Genomic DNA, 8,690 nt, shown 5'->3' with positions numbered 1-8,690 from the left:
GGATGGGAACAGGTGGTCTCCTCGAGGGAGCCAAGGACGGGGAGCAGCGTTTGAGGAGGGAGGCATGAAACACGTCGTGTATCCGAAAAGACGGGGGTAACTCCAGCCAGAAGGAGACAGGATTGAGGACCTCAATGACCTTATATGGCCCAATAAACCGGGGAGCAAACTTCTTGGACGGAACCTTGAGACGCAAGTTCCTAGACAACCACACCAGATCCCCGACCATAAACAGGCTGATAAAAAAAACGTTCTGCTAACCCCCTGAGTTTTTTGTACGCTCTGGGACACCTCTAGGTTTTTCTGAACCTGGGCCCAGACTGTGCACAGTTCCCGATGAACGACCTCTACCTCGGGATTGTTGGAACTACCAGGTGAAACGGAGGAGAACCGTGGATTAAACCCAAAATTACAAAAAAAAGGAGAGACCCCTGACGAGTTACTGACCCGGTTATTAAGGGAAAATTCGGCGAGGGGAATGAAAGAGACCCAATCAAATTGACAGTCAGAGACAAAACACCTTAAGTATTGTTCTAGAGATTGATTAGTCCTCTCCGTTTGGCCATTGGTTTCAGGATGGAAGGCAGAGGAGAAGGACAGATCAATCCCCAACTTCATACAGAAGGCTCTCCAAAACAATGAAACAAATTGTACCCCTCTGTCCGAAACAATATTGACAGGGACCCCATGGAGACGCAGGATGTGTTTGACAAACAAGGTAGCCAACGTTTTGGCGTTGGGTAGTTTCTTGAGGGGCACAAAGTGGCACATCTTACTGAAGCGGTCCACCACCACCCACACCACCGACTTGCCTTGGGATGGAGGCAAATCGGTGATAAAATCCATGGAGATATGTGTCCAAGGTCTCTGGGGAATGGGCAACGAACGCAGTAAGCCCGCTGGTCGGGACCTGGGAGTCTTGGACCTAGCACAAACCTCACAAGCGGCGACGTAGGCCTTAACGTCTTTAGGCAACCCAGGCCACCAATAATTTCTGGTAATGAGGTGTTTGGTACCCAGGGTGCCTGGATGGCCAGATAGTGCGGAGTCATGATTTTCCCTAAGTACCCTTAGCCGGAATTGCAGGGGAACAAACAGCTTGTTCTCAGGAAGGTTCCCGGGAGCTGCACCTTGATCAGCAGCAATATCAGAGACTAAATCAGAATCGATCGAGGAAATGATTATACCTGGAGGCAAAATACAAGCAGGATCTTCCTCCGAAGGAGGGCTGGCCATGAAGCTACGCGACAGTGCATCAGCCTTAATATTTTTAGACCCAGCCCTATAGGTAACCAAAAAATTGAATCTGGTAAAAAATAACGCCCATCGAGCTTGTCTCGGGTTTAGCCTCCGGGCAGATTCTAGGAAAACCAGATTCTTGTGGTCGGTAAGGACCGTTACCTGGTGCCTAGCCCCCTCCAGGAAGTGGCGCCACTCTTCAAATGCCCATTTAATGGCTAAGAGTTTGCGGTTGCCAATATCATAGTTACTTTCAGTTGGCGAAAACTTCCTGGAGAAGTAGGCACAGGGGCGGAGATGGGTGAGGGACCTGGTACCCTGGGACAAGACAGCCCCCACTCCCACCTCAGATGCGTCAACTTCCACGATAAATTGCTCCATTTGGTTGGGCTGAACCAGCACCGGGGCCGAGACAAAGCACTTCTTAAGGACCTCAAAAGCCTGGACAGCCTCAGGAGGCCAGTGGAGGAGATCAGCACCTTTGCGAGTGAGGTCCGTAAGGGGCTTAGCGATGACCGAGAAGTTAGCAATAAATCTCCTGTAATAATTAGCGAACCCCAAAAAACACTGTAACGCCTTCAGGGAGGCAGGTTGGACCCATTCCGCCACAGCCTGAACCTTGGCGGGGCCCATGCGAAATTCATGAGTGAGGATTTGACCCAAAAATGGAATCTCCTGTACCCCAAACACACATTTTTCGGTTTTGGCAAACAGTTTATTTTCCCGAAGGACCTGGAGCACCTTCCTGACATGCTCAATGTGGGAGGACCAGTCCTTGGAAAACACCAGTATGTCATCAAGGTACACTACCAGAAAAATCCCCAGGTAATTTCTCAAAATCTCATTTATGAAATTCTGGAAGACCGCAGGGGCATTACACAACCCAAAGGGCATGACGAGGTATTCGAAATGGCCTTCGGGCGTGTTAAACGCAGTCTTCCACTCATCCCCCTCTTTGATGCGAATAAGGTTATACGCCCCCCGTAGATCCAATTTTGAAAACCATTGGGCCCCCTGAACCTGATTAAAGAGATCAGGAATCAAAGTAAGGGGATACTGGTTCCTTACCGTGACCTTATTCAGGCTACGGTAGTCAATGCATGGCCTAAGACCACCATCCTTCTTCCCCACGAAGAAGAAGCCAGCACCTACCGGAGAAGAAGAGGGACGAATGTAACCCTTGGCCAGGGATTCCTGGATATACACTCTCATAGCTTCACGTTCGGGACAAGAAAGATTAAATATCCTACCCTTAGGAAGCTTAGCTCCTGGTACCAATTCGATAGCGCAATCGTATTCTCTATGAGGAGGTAACACTTCGGAGGCCTCCCTAGAGAAAACATCAGCGAAGTCCTGAACAAACTCGGGTAGCGTATTCGCCTCCTTAGGGGGAGAAATAGAATTAACAGAAAAACATGACGTACAACATTCATTACCCCATTTGGTTAGCTCCCCAGTATTCCAGTCAAACGTAGGATTATGCAACTGCAACCAGGGAAGGCCTAAAACCAAATCGGACGATAATCCCTGCATCACCAGTACAGAGCATTGCTCCAAATGCATGGAGCCCACAAGGAGTTCAAAGACGGGTATGCTGTGTAAAATAACCATTAGCAAGAGGAGTGGAGTCGATACCCACTACCGGGACAGGTTTAGGCAAATCAATCAATGGCATAGCTAGAGACATAGCAAATTCCACAGACATAATATTAGCAGAAGACCCTGAATCCACGAAGGCACTGCCGGTAGCAGACCTACCACCAAAAGACACCTGAAAGGGAAGCAAGATTTTATTATGTTTCATATTTACGGGAATACCTGTGCGCCCAAGTGACCTCCCCGATGGTCACTTAGACGCGGAAGTTCTTCCGGCTGCTTATTCTTACGCCTAGGACAGTTGTTCACTTGATGATTGTCATCCCCACAGTAGAAGCAGAGACCATTCTTCCTGCGGAACTCTCTACGTTGTTGGGGGGACACGGAGGCCCCGAGTTGCATAGGTACCTCCGAGTCTTCCGTGGAAGAACGAAGCAACGGAACCTCGGGAGGCATCATGGGGGAGTCAGAGGAGAAAACACAAACACGTTCAAGTCATCGTTCCCTGAGACGTTGGTCAAGTCGGACAGCTAAAGCCATAACCTGATCTAGGGAGTCAGAAGAGGGATAGCCAACTAGCAGGTCTTTCAGGGCGTTCGACAGACCCAATCTAAACTGGCACCTTAAGGCAGGGTCATTCCACCGAGAAGCTATGCACCACTTCCGAAAGTCAGAGCAATACTCCTCAACAGGTCTCTTACCCTGACTTAAGGTCACCAGCTGACTCTCGGCAAAGGCAGTCCTGTCAGTCTCGTCATAAATAAGTCCAAGAGCAGAAAATAAACAATCAACGGAGGAAAGTTCAGGGGCGTCAGGAGCCAAGGAGAAGGCCCACTCTTGGGGCCCTTCCTGGAGCCGGGACATAATTATACCCACCCGCTGGCTCTCAGAACCTGAGGAATGAGGCTTTAAACGAAAGTAAAGCCTACAACTCTCCCGAAAGGAGAGAAAAGCCCTCCGGTCCCCTGAGAACCGGTCGGGCAACTTGAGGTGGGGTTCAAGAGGTGCGGTGAGGGGAACTACCAGGGTAGCATCAGGCTGGTTGACCCTCTGAGCCAGGGCCTGGACCTGTAGGGAGAGACCCTGCATTTGCTGAGCCAGGGTCTCACGGGGATCCATAGTGGTGTCAGGGACCAGGGGTAGACTAGGTATGGGCTTGTTATTATGTAATGGCAGGGGGTAGGGAGACGGACAAGTGAGCCCTAATCTACCCGCCACTCTGACCCTGCCTACTTGCAACGACCCGCCCTAGGCGACGGGGTACTACTGGGCGGCGGTCCCTGCGCTCAGTAAGTGCACGACAAACATACAAAGGAACACAAGCAAGGAAAAGGGGCCGTTGCCCACGGCAACACCGTGAGCAACCAGAGTGGTGAACGAGCCGAGTCAAGCCAGGAGTGTGCGAGGTACAAAACGAAAAGCAGAAGAGTAGTCGGTAAGCCAGGGTCTGTATGGAGCAGGATCAAAAATAGCAGGAGCTGTAGCTGGGCCAGGAAACCACAAGGAGGGAAACACAAGAAATAACAAGCACCGAGGGACAGGAAGTGCAGGCTTAAATAGACCGAGGGCGGGAGCTAGCTGAGTCTGGCCAGGTTACGATAGGCTCTCCCACTCCTAAGCCTGCCAGCCTGAATGGTGGAAGCAGGAGTCAGTCTCAGGGATGTATTCTCAGGTGCTGACTGATTAGTTCTGGGAGTTAACCCCGAAGCTGTGCCTGGCAGATCCTTTACAGATACGTAGCTTATGTAAGGTAATAATATTTTTGCAAGCAATATACAGTGAAGGAAATAAGTATTTGATCCCTTGCTGATTTTGTAAGTTTGCCCACTGTCAAAGACATGAACAGTCTAGAATTTTTAGGCTAGGTTAATTTTACCAGTGAGAGATAGATTATATATAAAAAAAAAAAAACAGCAAATCACATTGTCAAAATTCTATATATTTATTTGCATTGTGCACAGAGAAATAAGTATTTGATCCCTTTGGCAAACCAGACTTAATACTTGGTGGCAAAACCCTTGTTGGCAGCAGTCAGACGTTTTTTGTAGTGTTTGATGAGGTTTGCACACATGTTAGATGGAATTTTGGCCCACTCCTCTTTGCAGATCATCTGTAAATCATTAAGATTTCGAGGCTGTCGCTTGGCAACTCGGATCTTCAGCTCCCTCCATAAGTTTTCGATGGGATTAAGGTCTGAAGACTGGCTAGGCCACTCCATGACCTTAATGTGCTTCTTTTTGAGCCACTCCTTTGTTGCCTTGGCTGTATGTTTCGGGTCATTGTTGTGCTGGAAGACCCAGCCATGAGCCATTTTTAATGTCCTGGTGGAGGGAAGGAGGTTGTCACTCAGGATTTGACGGTACATGGCTCCATCCATTCTCCTATTGATGCGGTGAAGTAGTCCTGTGCCCTTAGCAGAGAAACACCCCCAAAACATAATGTTTCCACCTCCATGCTTGACAGTGGGGACGGTGTTCTTTGGGTCATAGGCAGCATTTCTCTTCCTCCAATAAACACGGCGAGTTGAGTTAATGCCAAAGAGCTCAATTTTAGTCTCATCTGACCACAGCACCTTCTCCCAATCACTCTCAGAATCATCCAGATGTTCATTTGAAAACTTCAGACGGGCCTGTACATGTGCCTTCTTGAGCAGGGGGACCTTGCGGGCACTGCAGGATTTTAATCCATTACGGCGTAATGTGTTACCAATGGTTTTCTTGGTGACTGTGGTCCCAGCTGCCTTGAGATCATTAACAAGTTCCCCAAATGTAGTTTTCGGCTGAGCTCTCACCTTCCTCAGGATCAAGGATACCCCACGAGGTGAGATTTTGCATGGAGCCCCAGATCGTTGTCGATTGACAGTCATTTTGTATGTCTTCCATTTTCTTACTTTTGCACCAACAGTTGTCTCCTTCTCATCCAGCGTCTTACTTATGGTTTTGTAGCCCATTCCAGCCTTGTGCAGGTCTATGATCTTGTCCCTGACATCCTTAGAAAGCTCTTTGGTCTTGCCCATGTTGTAGAGGTTAGAGTCAGACTGATTAATTGAGTCTGTAGACAGGAGTCTTTTATACAGGTGACCATTTAAGACAGCTGTCTTTAATGCAGGCACCAAGTTGATTTGGAGCGTGTAACTGGTCTGGAGGAGGCTGAACTCTTAATGGTTGGTAGGGGATCAAATACTTATTTCTCTGTGCACAATGCAAATAAATATATATAATTTTGACTATGTGATTTTCTTTTTTTTTTTTTTAAATATACTCTATCTCTCACTGGTAAAATTAACCTAGCCTAAAAATTCTAGACTGTTCATGTCTTTGACAGTGGGCAAACTTACAAAATCAGCAAGGGATCAAATACTTATTTCCTTCACTGTACATGCTAATGATCCCTCACACAATCATTATGACACATGTTTGTAACCAGAAAAGCACGTGGTACTTTTCTGTTTTCATTCATAGTTTTGACTACTATAGCACGCATCACGCGTGGCACATGGAAGTGCGTCCGTATGCCGTGCACGGTTTTCACTCACCCATTGATTTCAATGGGTGCGTGATGAGCGAAAAACGGCCAAAGATAGGACATGTCGTGAGTTTTTACGCAGCGGCCATACGCTGCGTGAAAGTCACTGACAGTCTGAACGGCCCCATAGACTAACATAGTTCCGTGTGACGCGTGTGAAAATCACACGCGTAGCACTGACGTATATCACGTTCGTCTGAATAAGCCCTTAGATCGCGAGGTCTCGCTGGTTATCGCAGCTGTGTAAAAGCACGCTATCTACTGCATTAATAGGGGTTGTTGATCGTTAACTGCTGTATTAATGGAGTAGGTAGCACGCTTTTAGACATACACAAGATCTGCCCACATTGGGGGTTGTGGGAAGACACTGGGGATGCCATGAAGAACTAATCAGGAAAATCACACCAAATTAACTACAGGAGGGGTAATTTGCATACTGAATACAGTTTGCATTTGGAAACATCTATTTCTTAAGGAGTTCATTATTTTCCAAATAAAACAGTCACGCTATTTCTGGTGATAGGTCCTATTTAAAGCGATTGCCTCATGTATTTCATTTGTTTCATTAAAGGGATGGTGTTGCCAGAAAAACATGTTTTTTTTTTAAAAATTAAACATTTAGTGTGTGGGTGATTAAACATTGTTCAAATTTTTTTTTTTTTTTTGGCACGAGCCAGGAAATATTATAAATTATTTCTAATTTATAATACTACCCATTTTTGGTCACTAGATGGGGCTGTTCCCAAAATTGCAGCATTGCAACATTGGGTTAAAAGCCCTCGCTCTAGTGAGCTCTCAGCATCCCCCCCTCCTTTATCCTGGCTAGTGCCGGGATAAACGAGGGGTTTGAAAGGTTTAACCTCCTACACTGTGTGTCGCCATTTTTTGAGGTAACCCACAGTGTAGTAGGTTTACATACAGTAGTAAACACACACAAACACTAACATACATTGAAATCTCTTACCTGCTCCTGCCGCCGCGGCTCCCTCCGGCCCGTCCGCTCCGTTTGCTGCCGCTGTTCCATGTGCACAAGTCCGGAAGCCGCGACCGGAAGTAGTAATATTACTGTCCGGCCGCGACTTCCGGTCCACAGGAAAATGGCGCCGGACGGCGCCAATTTCGAATAGGACTGTGTGGGAGCGGCGCATGCGCAGTTCCCACACAGACGCCGTACACGGCAGTCAATGGGACGGGAGCCGTTCGCAGTCCCTATGGGACTGTGGCTGCCGTATTCCATGTCTGTGTGTGTCGTTAATCGACACACACAGAAATGGAACAAAAAATGGCAGCCCCCATAGGGAAGAAAAAGTGTAAAAATAAGAAACAGTAAAACACAAACACACAAATGAAAATAAACGTTTTTATTAAAGCACTAACATCTTTAACATATAAAAAAATTATTTGCGATGACACTGTTCCTTTAACTAGAATGAACTAACTTAATTGCTAGAACGTGTAAATAATGTTATTGGAAGCATAAAAGAAATGAAATGAATATTCATTACAGATTTATATAGTGTTGATTTAGGACTGCATGTTTCTATTCCAACGCTTTCTTGTAAACAATGTTTTTTTTGTCTTTTGATCCGGTGCCCAGATGTAGAGATTCTTTCCAGTGCCGACTCTGGAGCAAGCAACATATAGTTGTCCATGGGAAAAACAGGGACTTTGAAGTGTATGCCTGCCACGTTCAGGGATTGACCTTGAGCCTTGTTAATGGTCATTGCGAAGGCTAGGCGTACTGGGAACTGTTGCCGCTTGAACTCGAAAGGAACATCATTTGGAGCGAGGGGAATACGAGGAATAAAGACCATTTCCCCCTTGGCACATCCTGTTAGTATGCGGGCCTCGATGACGTGATCCATTTTAAACCAATAAAAAATCGGGCTTTAAACAAACAAACTTTTTAAAATATATATATAGAGAGCTGCTGACAACAGTGGCCCTCCCTCCGTACAACCGGATGATCGGCGCAGAATCTAAAAACCCACTGTTTTCAGTGGGCGACGTGTAAGGCTAGTTCTACAATGGCCATAGATTGCTATGTGATCCCAGTATCGTGCTAGCTGCGTTGTCGTAATGAAAGTGAATGTGGCCGTGTTGCAACCTGCAGGCAACCGTGACATTACAATCGCAAGTAGTCGTCTCGCGTCAGCCTACGGGCCGCAACATTCACTTTCCCTACCGTGATGCAGCCGGTGTGACACAGCGATCTTTGGTCATGTGACTTGTTTCGCTGCCAAAGTCACTGTGTAGCTCCAGCCTTATACTAAATTTTATTTGCAGCAAAATGATTATGTGCTGGTTCTCCTGGTGACAACAGCTTATCA

This window comes from Rhinoderma darwinii, chromosome 4, assembly GCF_050947455.1.
Source record: "Rhinoderma darwinii isolate aRhiDar2 chromosome 4, aRhiDar2.hap1, whole genome shotgun sequence".
Classification (NCBI taxonomy): Eukaryota; Metazoa; Chordata; class Amphibia; order Anura; family Rhinodermatidae; genus Rhinoderma; species Rhinoderma darwinii.
This window is presented reverse-complemented; position numbering follows the sequence as displayed.